Here is a 24,364-nt window from a genome sequence, read left to right on the forward strand (position 1 = left end):
GGTCACACACACAGCCAATCAGCGCGAGAGTCACCCATTACGAAGCTATGTCATTGTGGCCAAGATCCCACCTACAAGGCAGTCCTAATATCCACAGAAATTACTTCTGGGACTCAAATCTCCCGATGCACCGTGTCTGCCCATTTAAAGGGCCATTACAATTCCCTTCTCTTGTTTTGCGGGAACCGCATCCTTACACAGTTGTGGATAGATCTTGTGTACAAGAGTAATGCAAATCTAATCCTAATATCATGTCTCCACGGGAGCACTGATAATAAACTCATTAATAATTCACTAGGTGTTCTTTAGTTTCATAGAATAAAAAACTTAAATGCAAATAAATATGCTTTGGTTTCTAGTGGAATAATGAATGCTAGTATGTGTTTGAGTATAATAGACTTGGCAATGGAAATATAGGGTTCATAGTGTAATGCTAGAGAAAGTGAGGCAAGATAGAGATTAGAGTGTATTTAATAATTTATTAAATGGAGAGATTTACTGAGACCAAATGGATCCATGGTTTGGTCCCAGGGCTGAATGAGAATATCGTCTCCAAGAATCCAGCAAACAATGTGAGTTCTCAATGACATATATACACATGGCTCAGATTCAGAGGGTATACTGAGGCAGGGGTGGAATCAGGGTATTTAGAGTGGGAACAGAACTCTGACAAGGCCTGGTAACCCTCCAGAGAGGGATGACATAATCTGGGGGAGGTACCCCAGACATGGGGAGAGGCATCTTGATAAGACAGTATCTGACATTCAGATAGCTTGGGAGGGGAGAGGCATTCTAATATTCTAAAACATAAGATCTTTTATCTTTATCAAATATTCTGATAAAGAGGGAGGGGAGGTTTTGCAGGACTGAGCTTTGAGAAGCAGAGAAACTGAGTCAGGACTGGGTGAGGAAAATTAGAGAAACTGAGTACTGTGGCAAAACAATAAGTTTGGAGATGATTCTCAGTTCCTTAACTAATATTTTCCTATGACAACTACTTTAAGAACTGTTAGGGCCCCCTAGGACCCTTTGTTTACTGATAAGCAAGGCCTATTCTGACCAACAGAAACTCAAGGCCCGTTAATGCAGAGAATGTGAGTAATGATGAGACAGGGAGCAGAGGTGGTACAAACTTCATTTGTTGCAGCTTCTGCCAGCAGTCTTAAAGCCTTAGTTACCTCAGCATAGCAAGAGCTCTGTAAGCCAATCATACTAAATTACCAGCGATTGTCACACCCATCTAGTCAAGAGGGGTGAGTTGCCTTCTGCTCATGCCATCTTGTTATCCATGGGGGTGGGGCTCCCTCCTCCCAGCACCATCCTGTTCAGCCCTTACAGCAATGTCCTCAGTTTACCTGAATCACATTCTGTGAGGTTATCCAAAGATTCGTGATGATTGGCAGCACCTTACAAAGAATTTATCAAATCCAATTTTAAGTATTAATCTAGATTTTCCTGAATATATGCTACATTTCCATTCTATTCATAAAGTACTTAAAGTAGGGATATTTCCATACTTCTTTTTCATATTCATATTATACTTTCTATGGTAATATTTAGCCATCAGGAAGTTCTCTGTTATATTTAATCCAAATCCCTCATGCTGAAATTTACTTACTCTAAGTCAAGGATTATAACCTTATTTGATCCATTTCTTACTACAATTGCTGGTACATAATAAGTGCTTAATAAATATTGTTTGAATGATTGGCTTTCAATACAAAAGGATAAATTCTAGAGTTTACCATGCATGCGTACATAAAAATATAAAGAAAATGATTAATTGTTCTCCATGGTTACATAAAAAAAAATGTAACTTAATTGACTGGAAGTTGTTTTGCAGTTTGTGGAATATTTTTACAGAATAGTGTAGTTATCTTTTCTAATATTCTTCACGCCTTCTGGATCAGCTTCTCATAACCACTGGTTTGGCCCATATTCAGAATATTTCTTGTAGTCTAATAATTGTGATTTTGTAAATCTATATTTAGAATTATTTTTATATAACCTCAAACAAGTCATTCACTTTTCCAGCCGCAAAAAGGGGAAAATGGGAAGAGCCAGGATGTGAACTTTGGGCTTTTTGTGATCACACTAGTTCCTGGTTTTTTTATTTCAACATTTGCTTGACCATTATACCATGCACCATTTTCTGTGCCTAGCTCAATGAGCTTCACTTCTTTCCAGGGAAGGAGCAAAATCATCTTGCCTCTTTCTTCAGGTTATATTGAAATTTCCATATATGCATTTTCCCAGGTGTATCACCAGTAGGACCAGGCTGCCAAGCTGAAGCCATGGATTGCATGTTTTCATGTTAGATCCTGTAGTCACAATACCATGAATAATAAGTTAAAATCAACTAGGTTCAATCTGCCACTGGAAAGAGGTATTGAGAGCTGAAGTGGGGATGGAGGTGGAAGTATGTGGGGTAGGAACTAGCAGGAAACAGGGAAAGGACTGGCAGAGATTATAGTCTTAATAGAATATCGAGGATATTTGGAAATAAGAATAGGGAGAGAAAGAGGGCAAAGAAGGAAAGGCGGCTAGGTGAATTAAAGGACAGAAAAAAAAGAAGTGAGTACCAGAGGAGTTATGAATTAAAAATCACAACAGTCATGATTTGCAATGTCCCCCAATGTTTACTTAGTACTTGCATTTCTTCCTCAATTTCTCCCCAGGAATCCTCTTTCTCCCTTCTCCTTTCTTTTAGAGGGTCTCCTCGCTCCTTCATCAGAATCAGAGCTCTCAATAGACAGGGAAAGAATTCTTTCCTATGTTTTTCTGGAGCCCCCTTAGCCCATAAGAAAGGGAAATTTGCCCATAGGACATGCTTAGGAACTGCAGTAGGCCTGAGTGACTGATTAGCTCAATGAGCTGACTTCTTTCTAGGGAAAGTCAAGTGTTCTTTCAGTCAGCTCCATTCATTCATTGAACTCAATCAGGAGAGTCAAACAAAAGTACAGAGAAAGAGTTGTCTCTTTCCCTAGCCTCTTAAGTGGGTGAACTTAAGAACTAGACTCAGATTTTCCATCCTCTATCTTGCAATACACAGCAGCTCCATCTCTCCTTCCCCTTTCAAAGGGCAAAGTTGGAGGGGAGACAGGTTTGAATGTGATGAGCTCTGAATGTGACATAGTAGAAGCTGTTGACAGCTAAGGGGAGGGTGAGTTGAGGTGCAACTGGGGAAAGGTTACTTACCTGAAACAGTTAATATGAAATTTTGAGTGTTCACCTTTCCCAAGACTGATTTAATGTGAGCTTCATAATTTCCACTATCTTTAGAGGTCAGATTTGTGATCATCAGAGAACTTAAGTAATGGACAAATAGTCTGCTTTTGAATCTCTGCTGGGGATTGATCCACATTGGTTTACTTTGATCTGGCCAGAGTTTGAGTAGGCGGATATTCTCAGTCTGAAAATGCCATTCAATAGAAAGAGTCTTATTTCCAAAACCTTTGCCTATGTGGAACAGGATAGACTCTCCCTGGTTCCTTCTCAGAAAAGCTTCTTCCTCTGCTGAGGTATCATTGCCTATGATAGGATAGAAAAAAGATTCATCAGGATATAGGAAAAGTGGCCCCCTTATTCACCTGGGATAGAGTAGGGATTCACAAATGCAGAAGGGACTTGAAAAAGGTCATCTGCATGTCCAAAAGGCACCTCATATAAAATGAAACTGGTTGACTTTTCCTTCAAACTTGACTCTTCTCTAGTCTTCAGTCTTTTTGAGAACCACACCATGCTCCTGGTCACTCAGGTCTATGGTCTTGGATTCAGCTTTGATATTCTCTTCCCTATTGTCCATATCCAACTAGATGAAATCTTCTCTCTTCTATCTCTCTAGCTCCTGTCATATATAAGCCATGCTTTCTACTCGCAGGGCCATTACCCTAGATCAGATCCTTACCATCTCTTGCTTGGACTATTATAAGTCTTCTAATTAATCCCCATGTGTTCATTCATTTTCCCTTCTCCAATTCATCCTCTAGAATTGGAAAAGTAAGGGAGAACCCTGACCATTATTTCCTCTACTCAAAAATCTTCTTTTGAAGGTGGGTGTTGGTGGGAGGCATCACCTCTAGGATGGAATATACAAATGATGAATATACAAACTCCTGATCTTCCACAGTCTTCTTTTTCAGCTATCTTGTATTCTTTCCCTTTTGTATGTTATTATTCCTAGTAAAATTCAACTATTAGCTACTTCTCAAATTCTGTACTCCACCTCCCATTTCTATGTATTCACACAAATTAATTTTAGTTTGTGTGCTGGAACATAATGTCCTTCTGACCTGTTTCTATTTGAATCCTTACCTTTCTTCCAATCTTGGATCATGGGGTATTATGTAATATTAGAAAGTGGCCTAGAATAAGAGTCAGAGCATCAGACTTTGGTTTCATGGAATCAGGTAGTTTTCTTAGAGAAGAACAGCATTGACCTCGGTTTTGAGAAATTCAGTTCTCATTCACATGCTTCTATCTTAATTCTGTGATTTTAGACAAGTAACTTTCATTTTTTATATTTAATATTTCCCCCACCCAATTACAGACAAAAACAGTTTTTAATGTCATTTAAATTTTTTTGAAATTCTCTCTCTCCCTCTCTTCTACCCCTATTGAGAATGCAAGCAATTTGATATGGGTTGAACATGTGCAGTCATGCAAAACATATTTCCATGTTAGTTATGTTGTGAAAGCAAATACAAAAAAAAAGAAAAAGAAAAAGTATACTTTGATTGACATTCATACTCCATCAATTCTTTCTCTAGAGATGGATATTGTAAGTCGTTCAGAATTGTCTTGGATCATTGTATTGCTCAGAATAGTTAAGTCATTCACAACTGATAATTGTACAATATTTTTACAATCCAGGTTTTTCTGACAGCATCTTGTTCACCATTTCTTATAACACAATAGTATTTCATCACAATCATATACAACAACTTGTTTGGTCATTCCTCATTTGATGGAAATCCCCTAAACTTCCACCTTCTTGACACCACTAAAAGAGCTGCTATAAATATTTTTGCACTTACATAAGTGTCCTTTTCTTCATTTTTTTTTATCTCTTTAGGATACAGATCTAGAAAGGCATTGTTTTCTCAAAAAGTATGTACAGTCTTAAAGCCCTTTGAACATAGTGCCAAATTGCTCTACAAATAACCATATGAATTACTATACAACTTCGCCAATAATGCACTAGTGTCTCAATTTTCCCACATTCGCACCAACATTTGTCATTTTTCTTTTCTGTAGTATTAACCTATATGATAGGTGTGGGGTGATAGCTCAGTTATTTTAATAGGCATTTTTCTAATCAATAGTGAACTAGAGCATTTCCCCCATATGACTATAGACAGTTTTGATTAAATCATCTAAAAACTGTGACAACAAAAGCAAGTTAGAAGAGAAAGGAAGAAATTGCCTTTCAGATCTATGAAAGAGGAAGAATTCATTTTCAAACAAGTAATAGAATGGATCCCAGAAAGTAAAGTGGACAACTTTGCTTAAATAAAAGTGAAAAAGCTTTGCATGAGCAAATTCAATGCAATTAAAATTAGATGGGAAGAATACTGCTACTATTGGATCTGTATCTCAAGTAAATCAAAAAGGAAGAAAAAAGACCCACATATGCAAAAATGTAGCAGTTCTTTTTGTGATGGCAAAGAATTGGAAAATGAATAGATGGCTATCAATTGGGGAATGTCTGAATAAATTATGGAATGTGAAATTAATGGAATATATATGTTCTTTAAAAATATATTCTATAAGCATTATTATATAAGAATGATGAACAAGCTGATTTTAGAAAGCCCTGGAAAGATTTATACAAATGGATGCTAAGTGAAATAAATAGAGCCAGGAATACAGTGTATACAGGAACAGCAAGATTGTGTGATGATCAACTATGAAAAATCTTGGTAATCCATGGAAATCCCAATAAACTTTGGATAGAAAACATCATTGGCATCTAGAAAAAGAATTATGGTGATTGAAAAGTCAATTGACTAAAGTCAAGACATGCTATGTTCACTTTTTTTCAGTTTTTTTCCTCTGCTGCAGTTTTTCCCTTTTGTTCTGATTTTTCTCTAACATGATTTCTAAAGAAATGTGCATTTAAAAAATTAATGTATATGTATAACCAGAAAAAGAAAACAATAAAAAAGTTTAAAAAAAAGTTAACCATAAATATAGAAGATTCTTTCAAGAGGCTGAGAGATGCTAAAAGACTTTTTTTTTTCATTGATGAAGAGAAAAACCAAGGAAAGGGAAGACTAATCTCCAGGACAAATGTTAATAAGATGCTAAAGAGACTTTATTATCTGGAACGAATTAAATGATTTTGGACTGTCTTTCCATAGAGGAAAAGACAAGTCAAGTACTGATATTTTGAGACTTCAAGGTTTTATGACTTTAATCATATTGTAGCACATATGTCCAAAATGGTTTTTTGAGGGCCAATTGGGGTTAAGTGACTTTCCCAGGGTCATACAGCTAGCAAGTGTCTGAGCTCCAATTTGAACTCAGATCCTCCTTACTCCAAGGCCCATGCTTTATCCACTGTGCCGTGTAGCTGCCCCCACCTATGTACATGTTATATGTTTATTATTGCTCATTTGTTAATAGAGGATTTTTAGAAATTTTAATATTAAATACAGATGAATGTTATTATTAGTGGCATCATTATGGTCTTATTAGTGGCATTTCTATTTCACTAAATAATTAAGAAATACTGTAAATGAATTGGAGTGGGGGCTCAAGCTAATTTATTAAGAGGAGAAGGCAAATTATTTATGAAGAATAAGTTGTCCTACATCTGGATCTCCTTAGAGCTTGTGATTATGAAAGTCAATATACGAGAAGTCAATGGCAGCCTGAGGTTGGATGACATCAGACTCCACCTTACATCTGTCACAGATATAAATACAGGAGATGAAATTAACGAAGAAAGTTACCAATAGTGTGAAAAAATTTGTAAAACAAAACAACTATTGATTGAATTCATTAACGAGAAGAAAATCTAGGAAATTATAGTGTCTGTGTTTTCCCTAATCATAGATGACAGCCTCCAGATTTTACAGAAGATAGTGAACGACGTAAAGAACCAGCAGTAAAAAAAAATGTGATGGATTTTGACACCATCATTTCTTCTCTTTCATAGTTACTCCCCAACTTTCTGCTGCCAATTAATTTTCAAGCCTGAAAAGCCGGGTCACGGGGTCCAAATCTGGTGCAGAATTTCACACACTACGTTAAAGGGAGAGTGGGGCCGAACGCCCGCGAGTAAAAGGACGAGTCTGGGATTACAGCTGCCCCAGCCTACCTCCTTCCCTTCTACAAGGGAACATTTGTATTTGTGAATTGAAACAAAGTAGACGCTTCAGTGGGGAAAAAGCAGCTACTGTGAAGAAATGTAGGAAACAGTGTTCCGGACCCCTCCTTCTCCCTCCCCTCCCCCCCTCGAACACCTCCCTCCCCCAAGGGTTGCCTTTCCTTGGTCCGTCCCCGGAAGAGCTGAGATCACTCACTGGTGAAAAGCATGACGGCACCGACGAACACCCAGAACCGGGGGAATCCAGACCGGCTAAATCGAAGACACATAAAGCTAACTGCTGCTGGGGTTTCAGTCCTCTGGCTCCGTCGGCCTTTGACAATTAGCAGTGCCGATTCCCTGCCTAAAACCTCTTTGGACCGGCGGGCTTGTCCTGCTGGGCCGGGCTGTCGCTTTCCACGCTCCCGCTCCGCTCCTCGCAGACTGGACTTTGGTCTTTGGAGTGGAGCTTCTTAAAGACCACTACTCTTCCGGGCTCATTGTTTTCCCATTGGTCTCCCTCTGAAAGTGATTTTTTTTTTTTTTTTTTTTTTTTTTTTTACTTTTTTTGGAGGCGTGTGTGTCTGTGATTCACCCTGTGATTCACTCAGGAATTTACTTGTCCCCTGCCTAGTCATAATTAAAATGACTATTAGCAGATATTTGGCTCCTTGTCCAGACCTATAACTTGGGGAAATCTTAGGAAATAAAAAGATGCAACCTGTCTAAATATTACCTGATTTTATGTTCCAAGGGATTAGAGTGCGGTGGTGGCAGATAGTACTGGGATTTTTGCTGAAAGGTTTATGGTGATTAAAAAAAAAAAATCTAGAGATCATCATTATTGGTTCTCGAAGTATGGTCTGACACTTTCAAGTGTCAGAGTTTTAAAGTGTTTGAGAGACATTTTCAAGAGAAAGGGAGATATAAACAAGTTTCATAAAAATATTAAGATATTTAAATGTCTAAGATAGATTCTAATAAATTTCATACAAATAAAAGTTCTGGAAGTGGAGATTCTCAGTAATTTTTAAGAGTATTAGTGTCTTGTCCAAAAATTTGGAGCATTACTGCTGTAAAGTATGAGAATATAGAAGGAAAGACAGCAAGGGGTTGAATTTCTCAAGGCAGATAACTTTATGTGAGTAATGTGAGTAAAAAAGCCTTTGAGGTGCAGACAGCTTTGAATGTACATCTCACCAGAGTTGCTCCTGTAAAAGAACATGAATGATGGGGATGTTAATGGGCCAGAAGTTTCCTTCCATTCCTTTCCATTGTCAATCTATGTTCTTGAAAGATATAGAGAACACTTCTTCTGTAATTGTAAGGGGCCTTTAAATGGGCGCCACAGCAAATCGGGAGATTGAGTGGTCCGGAAGTAATTTCTGTGGATATTAGGACTGCCCTTGGGTGGGATCCTGGCCATATTGAGATAGCTTCGTAATGGGTGACTCTCTCGCTGATTGGCTCTGTGTGTGACCTCACAGGCCCTATGTAAGCCCATTGCAGGCAGCAATCGCTCTCTTTAACCTGGCGCTCTTCACCCTGGCTCCCTAGCCTGGGTGGCCAAGCTAAGATGGATAGCCGAAAGAGGTAAGGATTTTAGTAGTGAACACGTGGGTCTTCAGACCAGGTGTTCACTCGGGAACCAACAAGTCAGGGCACCAGTTAGGGCATTATGTGAGTAGGTATAATAAAGGCTTTTAAGATTACACGTGGCTGTTCTTGAGTGCGCTACCGGTTATTAAGCTATAGATTCAAGAGATTGTAGCCAGAGACCTTAGAAGGCCTCAGAGGAGGCGAGCTGGGTAGAGTTCACACTGCAAAGGACAGTGGTCAAAGGTACTCTGGTGGGTCTAGGACAGACTAGTAATTGTAACTGCCAGGAGAGCACGTTACATGTAATGTGCTTTCTAGACCCCTTAAGTTGAGGTGCCAAAATGTACTATGCTCTCTAGAGGCCTCCATGCTAAGGTGCCAAAATATACGTCTGGACTAGCTCTCTGGAGGATCTCTGGACCAGCCGAGTCCTTAGTCTTAGTGGGGGAGTAATGAAGCAGGAACCCAAGAAGATGGTCAAAGATGGAGTTAGTTTATTTCAAGTCCTCTCAGTCCCTAAATACTTTAGTGTGATTACATCACTACAGCATACTGAGCATGTGCCAACTATAGAATCATTACATCACCACCACATCATCACAGTACACTGTGCAAGTGCGAACTATAGTAGCATTACATCACCACAGCATACTGTGTAAGTATTAAATATAAGCACCCTGCTATTGATATGTAAATGCATCCTTACAGTAAGTATCCCTTGCTTCAAGTAGATCACAGGTAGGCACACCCTCCTTGACTTCTCAGGAATGGTGAAAGGCACCAAAGGGAGACGGGAAGCCGAACCAGACATTGTCAGCAAGTTCCCTCTGGGCTGAAGGGTCTTATACTTAACCCAGAGTTCCCCCACTATCTGTGTCCCTCTACATTCTTCCTTCAATCACTGAATGTGTATTGCAAGAGGTATGTGCAAGAAATTAGGTGGGGTAGCAAACTTTTGGAAAAGAATAGGAAAGAACTGAACCAAGGCTGTTCTCAAGTAGTGTTTCCTTTTATTCTTTTACTGAAAAGGTTGAAGAAAAGGGGTCTAGTTGCCACTCTACCCATTACCAGTGCACTTTCTCTTCTTTCATACTTATAGAATATAGCTTCTAGAAGAGACAGCAATAATTTTAAAGTCTCCTGACCTTAGGGTGCTTCTGTTCTAACAATCTGTTAGTTGTACTAAATCTTCTGGCTTTGGAATCTGTGATCCTGAGGCCCTCTGATCCAAGAATGATATTGTTCTGTCAATGACTGTAAAAGTCTTCTGGCCTAGGAATATAATAATATTGCTTCCCTTAAACTTTAGGGAAAATATATTAGTGATCCTGAGACTCTAACTATTGTTCTGACAATCTTGTCTGTCAATGATTCTAAAGTCTTCTGGCTTTAGGATAGTCCTAGGTTTAGCTAGTCAGTGATAACCAAATTCCTGAGACCACTCCTCAGTTCTACCTTTAGGCTATAAAATTAGCATATCAATAACATGAAGATCTAGATAAATGTGTCTCCTAGCTTCAGGTTCCTTGCTAAATTCTCTTGAAATTTGGACCACTTCAATAGGCAATACAATTACAATAAACTTTGTCGCTTGACTTAAATATGTGTTCAAGTCTGAAATTTCTTTTGAGACACCTTGTAACATAGCTTGCTTGTATCTTTCTGAACATCTTTTTGTGATTCAGTTGTTTGTCCTTTCTGGCTCTTTGTGACACCTTTTGGAGTTTTGGAGCAGTTCTGGCCAGGAGGATAGAACTGGGAAGAACTGAATTCAAATCTAGCTTTAGACATTTCCTGGGTGTCACTGGGTAAGTCATTTAACTTTTAGCTTTTTCTATTTTTTCAACTTCGAAATGGGGATCCTACTAGAAATCATCACCAGGGTTGTTAGGAAAATGAACTGAAATGTTATTTGTTAAGCATAGTGCCTGGTACATAGTAGGTGCTTAATAAGTGCATGTTTCAGAGGTAGGGTTAAATTGACCTACTAGGACAGGTTAATTTGGCGTAATATCTTAGACATGGAAAGAACATTGACTTAAAAGGTCAGTCAATTACACCTAGAAGAGATAACAGAAGGATTGATTATAGTCCCTTTAAGATTCCTTTCTGAATCCCAACTCCCATGGCTTGAAGAAGCTAGGACAAATCCTGGCCAAAAGCACCCTTTTGAATTCCAGTGGGAGATATCCAGGCTCTCCCAGCCCCTATCGGATCTGAGCCAACTTGGGCTGTCCCAACCCCCATTCTAATGATCTGCTCAGGTTTCCTAACCCCCACCCCAAGCACAAACAGTTTCCTCTTTATCTAAAAACCCATGGAATTCTATTCAAATTCTAACCCTGGATGAAGCTCAAGCCAGAAGCCAACCTGGGACTTTACCCACGAGCCCCTTCAGATTATCAAAAGCCCCCCTATTATAAAAGGGACAAAACTGGAGTCCACTCTTTGTAAAGATCCCAAACAACCTTACATCCTTACACTGGTCATGTCAAGGGTTTCTGCCCACTGGACCTGTAGTTCCAGTGCCCTCTTATCTCTACCCTCAACTTTACTAACTAAACTTTACTTCCAAACCCCACAATAAACCTCTTTTATCAATCTAGGTTTTTGGGTCTGTAAATTCCTTTACAGAAGACTCTTGCACCGCTACTAGACTTCATTTAACTCTGTATCTTTGTGCCAGATCCAAAGGGATTGCAGGGGAGCTCTATTTGACTCCCTGTACCCTAAACCTGCCACTAGACCTCAATTAAACCTAATTTCATTTAGATACTCCTTATCTAGATCTCATCAGTATCATCTAAGAAATCTTTTTCAGTATTCAGCTTCATTTCCCCTTCTCCAAATTTAGCTAGGAACATTCTAGAGTTCTGTCTTAAATTAGGATCCTGAGATAAAAACATTAAGGTCTGGATATATGGAACTTCAGATCATTTGCCCTCTTGATGGTGAGCGAAAAGGGAAACTGAGGACTTCTCAGAATAATCACTTTTGTGAGGAATTGTGTGGTTTCTCGTAAAAACACTAAGGAAGATTGAACCTACCATTAATATTTTAATGTATGAAGTAAATTGATGGATTTGGGAAACAAAATTCTTTATATAAATATCATGATAAAGAACTTAAAATAGTTTAAGTATTGTGACAGCTAAGCTTAAGCAAACATTTATAATAAGTCAACCCTATTGGTTTGAGTGAATGATATAACAAACATTGTAACACTTTATAACACTTTAACCATGGGTGAAAGGAAACTGAGGACTTCTCAGAATATTAAGACTCAGTACCAAGGGTTTAATCATTAGGCTTGGGGAAGAAGAATAAAGACTTTCCAAGAGAAAACATTTAAGAGGTAACTGCTTAGAGAGAAGAATCTGACTAAATATTTAATCATATGGAGATATTCAAGAAGTCTACAAACTGGCTAATCTCCATTTGTTGATTGAGAAAAGCTTGAAGTAAAAACCAAGTCTCCTCAGAAACCTCTAAATTGATTATTAACCTTAGGAGCTGAACAGACTCTTTCTTTTGAAACAGGTATTGCTTAATCAAGACCCCACAAAAAGCCCACCTATATTCCAGAGATAAGGGAATAAAGATCGAGTTTGCCAAGATTTTAGGAGGATTAACAGAGATGGGTGGGTGAATAGTTTCTGTAATTTTTTTCCTCTGACCATTTGAATTCTCTCTTAGCCTTTGTGAAACCAGCTCTCCTTTCTCTGAGATCCCAGTGAGTGGACCATCAGCTTCTCAGGAGATTCTGTTCTTCGCTTTGAGATAACTCTGAATAGTCAATTTGAGGTATGGCTTGCTATTCCACACAATGGCAAAACAGATGAAGCTATAAAACCTTATAGACCGCTATTATGGTCTACAGACCCTTTGATGGACCATTTTTTCTGATCTTCCAGGTAATACTGGGGCCATGCTTGATTAAAAAAAATAAATTAGGCTCTTCTTTTTGAGAATTTGTAGGCCAAATTTGTCTGGTTTTTTTTTTTTTTTTTTTTTTTTGTTTGTTTGTTTGTTTAGAGACAGCTAAGGGAAAAACTTTGGAGATAGAAAGAGATTGTCCCATCTTCACCATAAGCTAGAGAAGGTAAAAGTTTTTCTTCCTATAATGGCTCTCCAAAGTGATGTGGAAGGGTTTAGATGGCATCTGGAAGGGCCTGGGTTGGGGGACCTGGGTATGCTCTTGTCATTCCAGATACAGACCCAGCAGAAGGGGATCCCGATCAGAAACATCTGTGACCTGTGGAACCAAGAAGAGAAGGAACAGATGATGACGATGTCATCACTCTCCACAACGGCCCAGAAGGATTGGCTAGATGTCAGCAGCTCTTCTGACTCTGATGACAGCCATGTCCCTCTTGACCGAAACACCAAAAATGGTAGACACAACACCAGTACAGCAGCTGAATTGGACTGTCCTAATTAATGCGCAGGACCTAGAGACCGAAGAACTGGACAATGGACTTGTGTGCTTCTTTCACCCTGCTACTCATATGGTAGGCTGGGGAGAGGTTTTGTCTCATTTTCCATTTGTAGGCAAGGTGCCAGGGAACCAGAAGCCCTTCTCAGTGGGAGGGTAATTATGGGAAAGGGAAATCTCTGGGCTGGCTCTGATTCCAGCTCTGCTCCTGCCTTACTTTGGGGCTGTAGCCAGATCACTTTCTCTGTGAAGGACCCTTTTCTTATTTCTAAAATGCGACCAGAGAACTTGATGATCCCTGAGGTCCCTTACTGGACCAGTTTAGGATCCCAGGCTACAACCTAGTACAGGGTAGAGGAGCATTTCCTGGGGGGAGAGAGGAAGGGATGAACCTGGTAAGTTTGGTGATTTGTACAGGGTTATATAGACAGCGCAACTCTGACCAGGAGGATAGAGTTGGGAAGAAGTGGGTTCAAATCTAGCTGTAGACACTTCCTGGGTATGTGATTCTGGGTAAGTCACTTAACTTTTAGCTTCCTCAATTCATATAGAAGAACAAAAGGTCAAGAATTTCAAGGGAACTAATGAAAAAAAATCAAATGAAGGCGGCTAGCTGTACCTGATCTAATACTGTATTATAAAGCAGAGGTCACCAAAACCATTTAGTATTGGCTAAGAAATAGACAAGTTGATCAGTGGAATAGGTTAGGTTCACAGGACAAAATAGTCAATAACTATAGCAATCTAGTGTTTGTCAAACCCAAAGATCCCAACTTTGGGGATAAGAATTCAATATTTGACAAAAACTGCTGGGAAAATTGGAGATTAGTATGGCAGAAATTAGGCATGGACCCACACTTAACACTGTACACCAAGATAAGATCAAAATGGGTAAATATTTAGGCATAAAGAATGAGATTATAAATAAGTTAGAGGAACATAGGATTACCTCTCAGACTTGTGGAGGAGGAAGAAATTTGTGACCAAAGAAGAACTAGAGATCATTATTGATCACAAAATAGAAAATTTTGATATATCAAATTAAAAAGTTTTTTTTTTTATTTTTTTTTATTATATATATATTTTATAATATTATCCCTTGTATTCATTTTTCCAAATTGCCCCCCCTCCCTCTATTCCCTCCCCCCGACGACAGGCAATACCATACATTTTATATGTGTTACAATATAGTCTAAGTACAATACATGTGTGTGAATATCATTTTCTTGTTGCACAATAAACATTAGAATCCGAAGGTACATGCAACCTGGGCAGACAGATATTAGTGCTAACAATTTACATTCGCTTCCCAGTGTTCCTTCTCTGGGTATAGTTATTTCTGTCCATCATTGATCAACTGGAAGTGAGTTGGATCTTCTTTATGTTGAAGATTTCCACTTCCATCAGAATACATCCTCATACAGTATTGTTGTTGAAGTATACAGTGATCTTCTGGTTCTGCTCGTTTCACTCAGCATCAGTTGATCTAAGTCTCTCCAGGCCTCTCTGTATTCCTCCTGCTGGTCATTTCTTACAGAGCAATAATATTCCATAACCTTCATATACCACAATTTACCCAACCATTCTCCAACTGATGGACATCCATTCATCTTCCAGTTTCTAGCTACAACAAAAAGAGCTGCTACAAACATTTTGGCACATATATGTCTCTTTCCGCTCTTTAGTATTTCTTTGGGATATAATCCCAGTAGTAGCGCTGCTGGGTCAAAGGGTATGCACAGTTTGATAAAATTAAAAAGTTTTTGTACAAACAAAACTAATGCAAACAAGATTAGAAGGGAAGCAATAAACTGAGAAAACACTTTTTATAGTCAAAGGTTCTGATAAAGGCCTCATTTCCAAATATATAGAGAATTGACTCTAATATATAAAAAATCAAGCCATTCTCCAATTGATAAATGGTCAAATGATATGAACAGACTATTTTCAGATGATGAAATTGAAACTATTTCTACTCATATGAAAGGGTGTTCCAAATCACAGAGAAATGCAAATTAAGACAACTCTGAGATATCACTACACACCTATCAGTTTGGCTAAGATGACTAGAAAAGATAATGATGAATGTTGGAGGGGCTGTGGGAAAACTGGGACACTGATGCATTGTGGGTGGAGTTGTGAACAAATACAACCATTCTGGAGAACAATCTGGAATTATGCCCAAAAAGTTATCAAACTGTGCATATCCTTTGATCCAGCAGTGCTACTACTGGGCTTATATCCCAAAGAGACACTAAAGAAAGGAAAGGGACCTATATGTGCCAAAATGTTTGTGACAGCCCTTTTTCTAGTGACCAGAAACTGGAAACTGAATGGATGCCCATCATTTGGAGAATGGTTGGGTAAATTATGGTATATGAAGGTTATGGAATATTATTGTTGTGTAAGAAATGATCAGCAGGATGAATTCTGAGAGGCTTGGAGAGACTTACATCAACTGATACTGAGGGAAATGAGCAGAACCAGGAGATCATTATACACTTCAACAACAATACTGTATGAAGATATATTCTGATGGAAGTGGATATTTTCGACAAAGAGAAGATCTAATTCAGTTTCAATTGATCGATGATGGACAGAATCAGCTAAACCCAGAGAAGGAACACTGGGAAATGAATGGGGACTCCTTGCATTTTTGTTTTTCTTCCCAGGTTATTTTTACCTTCTGAATCCAATTCTTCTTGTGCAACAAGAGAACTGTATGGATCTGCACACATATATTGTATCTAGGGTATATATACTGTAACATGTTTAACATGTATAAGACCGCCTGCCGTCTGGGGAGGGGGTGGAGGGAGGGAAGGGAAAAGCTGGAACTGAAGTGAGTGCAAGGGACAATGTTGTAAAAAAATTACCCATGCATATGTTCTGTCAATAAAAAGCTATAATTAAACAAAACAAACAAAAAAAAGTAAGCATTCAGGTGGATGCTGGCAAGGCAGATGTATTTTCTAGGATTTTAGCTTTGGATTTTAGACTGTGTAAAGACATGGAAATGGAAAATGGAATGCAGATTTTCAGGAACAACTAATAGCCATTTGTCTGTAATGAGAAATGCATAAAGGGGAGGAAAGAACATAAGAAGGCCACAAGGGGAGCAGATTGTAGAGGCTCAGGAGAGTGCATTCTCATCCTGGAGGACCCTGGACTCCTCCAGGCAGGTTTTGGAGCAGTCCCAGGGCTGTGCCTTAGGAAAGTCAGCTCTGTGAAGTGTGGATTGGAGGGAGAAGAGAGAAGAGAAGCAGGGAGATGCATTAGGAGGCTACAGCACTAGTGCAGGTGAGAGGTAGTGAGAGCCTGGCCAAGGGAGGCCATGTGAGCAGAAGGAAGGGATACTTTGGAAGAGGGGCTAGAGGGAGGAGAGACAAGATGTCTCTCCCATGTCATACCCATTGGGTATGGAGAGCAGGAGAGGGAATGTCAAGGGAATTCAAAGTTCCTGACCTGGGGGATTGAGCCCGTTATAGGGCTCTCAATAGGAGAGAAACCTGGAGAAGGGTCAGATTTGCAGAGAATGACAATAAATGACTTTTATTTTACCTATACTAATGGGAGAGGGAGACATGGGGAGTAAGGAGGTGTACTACAGGAAGATGACTGGTGCACACTGGAGAAGGAAGGCTTTTGTTTCACAAAATAGCCCACTCTGCTCCCTCAGCTGTGTAAATGGAGAATTAAGCACCTTACCTATCTATCCTGGGGGAAAAACCACTTGTATATAGAAGTCAAGAACATATTAGAAAGGAAAGGAAGAATAAAAAACAAGAATTTACTGTGTCTGAATTCTGGGACATTTCTGTGAGAATTAGAGCCAATATGTATGCCTCCTTCATCTCTCAGCTCTGAACCTTTGGTCCATGGAAAAGAGGCTTTGTCTTTTCATTTGCTAATCATGTCCAGATGCCCATGTCTGGGCAAAGTATCAAGGGCTACCCCTTTATCCTGCCTCTCAGTAAGGAAAATTTAGAACAAGATTCCTTCTAAGGAAATCTAGAGAATTATGATAATTGGAAGAGACCTTAGCAGTAATCCAGTTCTACAAACGAGGAAACCGAGGCCTAGAAAAATTGACTAGCTTGCTCAGTGGTAATAGTGGGAACTCAAAATTGGATCTCTTACTTGATATTTTTCATTCTTTCCCCAACCTGCCCCAATGTGCCTGCTCAACATGGAATTATTACCCAATTCAGAACTGCCTAGGCCTGCAGAGAGGATTTTAGAAGCAGGTTGTAGGAATAGTTGGGGCCACACCCCCTGACTCTACATGAAGCAAGTTCCTCCTGTGCCAGTGGGCCAGCAACCCTAGTTATCTTCCAGGTTGTTCATACTGTGGCCTTGGGGGATATGAGAGGGCTTTCACGGGAGGGAGTAAGAAAAAATGAGAGACTAAGGGGGAAAATAGAAAGCAGAAAGAAGGGATTGGGGGCAGAATAAGCATTAACAAAGTGCCTACTATGTGCTAGGCATGCCAAGCACTGTGCTAAACACTTAAAAAAACCCAAATGTTATCTCAATTGATTCTTACCACAGCCCTGAGAGGTAGGTACTATTATATGTAGTTGAAACTAAAGCAAACAGAGATTAAATGACTTACCCAGGATCACACAGCTCGTAAGTATCTGAGGCCAGATTTGATCTCAGTTCGTGCTGACTCCTGTCCATCTCTCAATCTATCTGCTTTTCAAGAAGAAAGAAAAAAAGGAAGGAAGGAAGGGAGGGAAAAGAGGGAAGGAGAATGACAGGGAGGAAAAAAAGTTTTAAGGAGGTTTGGGAAAGATTTCTTTTTTTTAAGGGGGGATTTGTTATACAGAAAATAGTATTTCGAAATAAAGATTACAGCTTTATTTTCAGTAATTTCACTGAAAATTAGAGAAAATAAGCATTTCCGTGGATTTTAAATTCTTTTCTGTATAAAGGAAGCATTATAGTAAAGTTGAACTGAACTCATACCCAAATTCATTTCCCCTGCTTAAACATTTAAAAATGTGTTTTTCTTAGACAATCTTTCAAATTCCACAACACAATTATATTTTAACTTGTGTTTTAGATACTTTCTAATTGTTTTCCTGCTATCTTGTGAACTGTTTGAGAACAGAGACTGTAACTTATTTATTTCTCTGTTAACCTCTCTCATCACAGACCCAGATTCCCAAATACAATTGTTGAAAACATGCTAGAAAAATATAGGGAAACTTGTATTGTGTTCTGCTGTTCCATGGAATTCAAAGCTCTAGAGCCCACCTGGTGCAGGGGATAGAGCAACAGCTGCAACAGGGTCCCCCCACTGGCAATGGCCCCAATGATCCTGTGCTTCTGGGCATCCTGGGGGTATCAGCCAGGTATATAGTATATGTGGCCCAACCTGCCCCAGCAGGGTCTGGCTGAAGAGCTCAAGGTGTGTGTGTGTGTGTGTGTGTGTGTGTGTGTGTGTGTGTGTGTGTGTATGTGTGAGATCTCATCATCAGCATATATTTTACCCTGCTGCCAGGAAATTATGTATGAGATGGTGATAGTGTGATAAGTTTCTGCTCTTGTTGAGACACCCTTCTCTGTTCCATTTTTAGAAACTTACTAGTAGTGTGTTTTTTAGGCAAGGTATCTTATTCCTGTTTGCTCCAGTTTCTGATCTGTAGAGCAAAAAAAAATTTAATAATGGCACCTACTTCCCAGGGTTGTTGTGAAGATGAAAATGATATAATTATTGTAAAGTACTTAACATATGCTAAACATTACATTATTTCTTTAATTGAATTAATTGCTCGATGCCTGAAAGTGTTTTAAAAATGCCAAATGTAATAAGATCAGTGATTTTGTATATGATAATTTGGGAATGTAATTGATATCATCTGAACTTTTGTTTCATGTTTTAAATACATGATGCTGTTTGTATTATGACTGTATTTCTAAATTTTTTTATATTGTGAATTTGAGAGACCATTGTAACAGAAATGCTGTAAGACAAAACATTTTAATCTGGATGCTATTACATCTGAATTGAGCTTTTAAAAGAATATGATAAAAATCGATGTTTGAAAACTGCTAAATATTTAATGAGATATATTTTGCTATAAAACAGATAATAATAAAAATAAGTTTACCATAATAATAAAATTTTCATAGAAATTCTTGGCTCTTAGTGTATAGGTGGTTTAAATGTAGCCTCAATATATTAATGATGTATCAACTATTATTTGTTATATGTCTCATGCTCCAAAATATAGATAGTTTAATTTAAAAGTAACTGAAGAGTTAACTGCTAATTCTTAGGAAATTCAGGAAAATACTCAAAATCTAAGTTGTGGTAAGTGAAATTTTACTATTTAAGATTAAAAAGTCCTGGGACTGAAATTTGCTATTGTTTTGAACATTGAATGCAGAGATAAGTCATCTGAATTATCATGAAGCCAGTACTAGAAAATGACATGTGCAGCAATCTAGGAACTGTTAAAGGTAGATGTCTGTGCCTGGGAAAAGTTTTGGGGACAACTTCAGATAGATAGAATCTTCCTGACTCTATTTCCTTTTTTTTTTTCCTCTAAGAAAAGAAAAATTTGCACCTGGTTAATCCTTTTGATACACTATGGCCACATGATGGACAGTCAGCTATGACTCATGCCTGGAATTAAATAGTTAAAGAAGTTTTTCCTCTTGTTTTGGTAACTATATCCCTCTTTTTCCTTCTATAGTAAATTTCTATAATCAAGAAGTTTTGTAAATACAATATTAAATCTATTAAATAATAGATTGATACTGAGAACATCTCTGAGTTATTAATTATAATATGATGCAAGTCATACTACTTGTGGTCAAATTATAATATAGGGATAACCTCCAAAGTGGGAAATGATTAGATAAGATAATATAACAAAGATATAATGTAAACACTGTCTAAATAAATGGAATAGAAAATACTGAGAAAACAAAAGGATTAGACTGTTTTGTTTAAGAACTATATGATGTGTATGATTGGCCTCTAAAATTTCTAATGTCATAGAAATTCAGGCTTTGAGTACGTTTTAGTAACAAGTTCTCAAAATTGGATTAAGGATTTATTAATTAAAATTAATTAGATTTTACACATAAACTGCATTGATAATGATAAAGTGACATTATTTTCCCATTTTAAAAGTCTAATAATTTTAAGAGATTATCTGTCTGATCATATTAACTGATCATTTTAAAAGACAAAAGATCAAGTCAGAAATGAGCTTCTTAAGAAAAAACAATAGATTTTTACAAATGACATCTATCAACTATTTAAAGATCAGCTCATTCCAATATTAAATAAATTATTTGGAATAATAAAAGGGGTCCTACCAAACTCCTTTTATGAACAAATATAAAAAGAGAAACCCAAAACCATGAAGAATAAAAATAAATGAAAATTGTAGAATATTTTCATTCATAAATATGGATGCAAAAATCCTAAGTAAAATACTAGCTAAGAGATTATAATAATACATTAAAAATTATATATTCTGACCAAGTAGGATTTATATCAGGAAGGCAGGGATAGTTCAACATAAGGAAAACTATTAACAAATTTGATTATGTCAATAATATAATTTTTTTTATAAAGGACAATATTCATTTCTCTTAAAAACATTTCAAAATATAAGCGTGTTTTTCTTTAATTGATAAAAAGCGTATCTATCTAAACCACCAAGAACTATTATTTGTAATAGGGATAAGCTAGAAGCCTTCTTAGTAAGATCTGGTATAAAACTATCACCAATATTATTCAGAATTATTTAGGAAATCCTAGCAATAGAAATAAGATAAGAAAGAGAAATGGAAGGATCAAAAATAGAAACTGAGGTAATAAAACAATCTCCTTTTTTTCAGACAATATGATGTATCAGCACCTACAAATAAAACATTAGTAAAAATGCTCTGTAATGTTCTCTTATTCAGTTTCCTTGGGGTCTCTGGGAGCAGCCTTCCTTTCAGTTCGGTTATCATCACAAGTGTAGCCAGGTGTTAAAAGTCCAAATCCTTTATTAATCTCTTTCCTGGGGCTGCACAGCTTTCTGGAGATCCTCTCAGTCTGGCCTTGGTAGGGGAAGTGCAAGAGTCCAGGCCAGCCACCAGGAAGATTGAATATGGAATTGAATTTCTTCCCTTGGTTTTGAGAGCTTAAGCTCCTGATGCCAGTCCTTTGCCTTCTCTTGGAATGTCTCTGAATCTCCCTGGCTGAGGCTTCTAGCTTATATGCTCCACACTGAATACAAACCAATCATTATATCACTAGGAAACCATTACTTGTTGTAGGATTAAATCAATGCTAAACTAGATTTAACCATTGTCTCCTCAATTCTACTTAGTACCTTGTTTCAAATTCTGGCCCATAACATCTCCTTGTAGGATTAACTCAATCATACTGAACCATGCTAAATTAGTTCAGAGTCCTAGCCTATAACAATGCTCTATTTATAATAACTCTAAAAAGTATGAAGCACCTTGAAGCACATCTGCTAAAACAAAGCCAGAAATATTGAAGATTTAAATAATGAGAAATACAAATTATTCATGCACAGACAGGCCAGGCCTATTTGATAAAAATGAAGAACAAAAATATCAAAGGGGCTAATAAAAATGTAAAGGAAATAGGTTTAAAACTATCAGATCTTAAACTAGAGCAAAAGGCAGTAATAATCAAGACTATCTGATGCTAAGTAAAATAGAAAATACAAAATCTCATAAATTAAAAAAAATCTTATACCAGATGCAAGATTTAGGTAAGGATAGAAACAGCAAATATGTAAACTGAAATTCTCTGAACCTTCAAAATTGGAGAACCAAATTTAGATGATATTATTAGCAGAATTATCTAAATTTAGAACCAGAGAAGCAGAATCCCTTTTAGAGTTATTCTGAATATAAAGCCTGTTGTCCAAGACAAGATTTCTAAGGACCAGATAACTATATCAGAAATCTGAGACTCAAAATATGCTGATTAAATGGATATTGAGTCAATTACTATTGGTGATAACTATTGTATTGCTTTGGTCTTTTGTTTCCGATATTTATGTTTAAGTTTTTTTTTTTTTTAATTTTTTTTATTTTATTTTATTTTTTTTATTATCTTGGTGACCTGTAAGTCTCCCTTCTCAAAGCTAGTTCATTGTAAGCCTTCTAAATAATTTAATATATCCCAGACTTTATGTAGTTATGAAAATTAGGGGGAAAACTTTATTGCATTGCTTGAAAGCAGCCCTCTATGGCTGAGGAACTAGATCATCTGTATGGGTTGTTTAGAGACTCTTGACTAAGGACTTAGGTTATACTAACCAGAATCTCAAGATTCAAAGATGGATTTAAGGAGTTTTCTCTAAGGGCCCCTGCCAGATCCTTTTGCATACTCCTACAGCTGTAAAACTGTGGGTGTAGACTCCTAGGTTATCCGGAGAAAGTTCCTGCTTTGGAATAGATGGAAAAACCCACAAGGGATCTCTTGGTATGTCTAGCAGAGACCCAGAAGCAGCTAACATCCAGATGAGACACAGCTGTTCTAAAATTCCAGATCCTTTGTTATGTGCCCAACCATCAAGGCCCTGATTCAAGCACGCGTTGGCATTTTCTCCCTCTATATGACTGAGCTCCCTTCTCTTTTCTACTTGCAAGCAAGCAATGGCTTAGCAATGAAACTTTGGACATACTTCCCCAATAAGGCCCCTCAAAGAAGTAATCCCCTGGACAACATCTTATCCTGGCCTAACTGACCTCTTGTGGCATCTTGGTTTATACCTGCCTCTCCTTTATTGGTCATTAGGATGGAGATTCTTTCAGACCCTGTTCCTTTTGCAAAAAGGGGGAAATAACAAAATATTAGGAGATACCCTGTTTTCCAGAGCTAAGGCCCAGCAGGCATACTGTGCCTTGAGCTTGGCATGAAAGCAACCCTTTGTAGTCATCTTCTGGATGATCTCAGCTCCAACAAAACCCCAGAATTGTTTCACACCAGCATCAGGAGATCTCTGAGCTTAGGCAAGCACCTGTAGTACCCAAGTTCTGGTCATGAAGCCCTGCTAAGAATCAAACTAGTTACATTATTGGTGCTACACCTTATTGTTAGGGCTACAATTCACTTTTCAGTTATTGGTATAAGTATCGAGATCTTCCCACACTAAAGCATACTCCCACCTTTCCTTTTCCATGGGTGGAGCTCCAGAACACATGTTATTGCTTACAAGCTTTTTTCCTCACTCAGAAATTAATCACACTTCTGTTTGTTTCCTGACTCTTTTGTCTCTAGCCCGCTTTGTCCAGTTCTGGCCATCTATGGATTAGAGACCAGTTCTGGTTCAGTTGACAGAGATAGACAGTGTCCAGCTGCCATTAGCTGGTCACTATTTTGCTCTGTGAGGTTTTCTACAGAAGCCCAAATGAAAGCTGAAAGTAAAGTGAAGAGGATGGAAGATGTTCAAGAAAAGCAAGATCTGCAGTCTTCTGAGGAACAGAGCAAGAAGTTAAAAAGCCTTGCCTGTCACCTTATACAACTGAGAGGAAAAAAGCTACCCTGATCCAAGGTAAATAGTAAATTTTGGTAGTAGTAATAGTAGTAAATAGTAAAAATTGGATTCTAAGTTTTGGTTCTCCTGGGAAGACAATGATACAGGGGAAGAATCAGGAGGCAGTTGAGGTCATAAAGGAGGATGAAGAAGAAGAACTGTACATAGTATAAATAATAAGAACATTCTTGCTAGTGGATTCAGGAGGTAAAGATGTCTTCCTCATAGGCACTGAAGTGGAGAAAATATTACTACCCATTTTGATGTAATATGATTTTGTGGTCTCCTGATTTTAGTGGGGTTTCTGTTGTGGTAATAAGTCAGTGAATCTAGATTTTCTGTCTCAACTCCCATGCCCAATCTGTCTGATTCTGAACACTCCTTAGTTAGATAGGTTCTGGCCTCAGGAAACTCTCACAGATGGAACTTCTGAGATAATAGTGAATAAAATCACTCCTCAATTCATTGCTGACTGATAATCTTGTG

At 37.9% G+C, this 24,364-nt stretch overlaps 1 long non-coding RNA gene across 1 annotated transcript; it reads right to left on the reverse strand.

Annotated features, from left to right (window-relative positions):
• Nucleotides 1–459: 459 nt before the first annotated feature.
• On the reverse strand, nucleotides 460–7,758 carry LOC141539432 (uncharacterized). The gene is made up of 3 exons (XR_012481295.1): nucleotides 7,530–7,758; nucleotides 3,199–3,531; nucleotides 460–2,321 (listed from the first exon to the last, which is right to left on the reverse strand). It is a non-coding gene; the product is annotated as an uncharacterized LOC141539432 (long non-coding RNA).
• Between the last annotated feature and the right edge of the window lie 16,606 nt (nucleotides 7,759–24,364).

This window comes from Sminthopsis crassicaudata, chromosome 4 (genome assembly GCF_048593235.1).
Source record: "Sminthopsis crassicaudata isolate SCR6 chromosome 4, ASM4859323v1, whole genome shotgun sequence".
NCBI classification, from domain to species: domain Eukaryota; kingdom Metazoa; phylum Chordata; class Mammalia; order Dasyuromorphia; family Dasyuridae; genus Sminthopsis; species Sminthopsis crassicaudata.